The sequence below is a fragment of the Dipodomys spectabilis genome, unplaced genomic scaffold (assembly GCF_019054845.1).
Source record: "Dipodomys spectabilis isolate Male_0828 unplaced genomic scaffold, ASM1905484v1 ptg000014l, whole genome shotgun sequence".
NCBI classification, from domain to species: Eukaryota; Metazoa; Chordata; class Mammalia; order Rodentia; family Heteromyidae; genus Dipodomys; species Dipodomys spectabilis.
In genome coordinates this window covers 3451753-3452837 of record NW_024870691.1, presented here as the reverse complement: position 1 = coordinate 3452837, position 1085 = coordinate 3451753, and the positions used below count along the sequence as shown (strand labels likewise).

General features: G+C 33.9%; 1 non-coding gene across 1 annotated transcript; it reads right to left on the bottom strand.

Moving 5' to 3' along the window:
* Positions 1 to 670: 670 nt before the first annotated feature.
* LOC122095278 lies at positions 671 to 777 on the bottom strand. Its single transcript, XR_006145084.1, has one exon. It is a non-coding gene; the product is annotated as a U6 spliceosomal RNA (small nuclear RNA).
* Positions 778 to 1085: the final 308 nt, after the last annotated feature.

Below are 1085 nucleotides of genomic sequence, written 5' to 3'. Positions count from 1 at the left end.
GCGCATCAACTTCAAATACAGTGAAAACAGTTGTTATAGCATGGGGAGGAACCTATAAAAAGACATAAAAAATCACATTGCACATTATAAGTACATTAGAAACAATAGCAAAAAAGAGAAAAATTCTTGTATCCCTATCTTGGATTTCATTTCCCGGAACATCATGTTATCTGGTCATATGGACATACCTTTTGACCTTTTCTGCTTATACTATACATATATTAGTTATTGAAAATTAAGGAAACCATGGGACCTGTGTTCTTTTGGATTTGGCTTACTTCACTTAATATTTTTTCCATATCTTTCCAATTTCTAACAAATTGGATGATGCCATTCTTTCTGATGGAGGCATAGAATTCCATTGTTTATATAAAACACATCCTCTTGATCCATTCTTCTGCTGAGGAGCATCGGGGTTGGTTCCATATCTTAGTTATCTTAAATAATGCTGCAATAAATGTAGATGTGCTGGTAGTTTTTGTATGGTCTTGTTTGTGATCATTTGGGTAAATGCCCCAAAGTGGGATTTCTTGATCATAGGGGAGATCTATGTGGAGTCATTTGAGGAACCTCCATACTAATTTCCAAAATGGTTGAAAAAGTTTACACTCCCACCAAGAATGCAGTAAAGTTCCCTTCTGTCCACATCCCCTCCAGCATCTATTGTTGCAAAACTATGGAATGCTTCAGGAATTTGCCTGTCATCCTTGCGCAGGGGCCATGCTAATCTTCTCAGTATCATTACAATGTTAGTTTATGTGATGCTGAATTGAGCACAGAATATTTTTTATATATAAAGTGTAATTGATTTTCTTAAACTAGGCAATTCAACAAAAAGTAAGTTTAGAAGAATTGTGAAATTTTAGAACCATGTACTTCTTACATAAGCACACATTTAAGAATAATGTCAAGATGGACATGTCAAAAACAAAATAATTCCAGATATTTGGAGTTCAAAAGATGTGTAGGGGAAATAATTCAATTGTTCTATACAAGGCACATGTCATAATGAACACAGCAGCAAGGGTTAAGGGTTGTTAAAAATTTTAGTGTTTTATATCTATTTAATTTTAGGATTATATGCC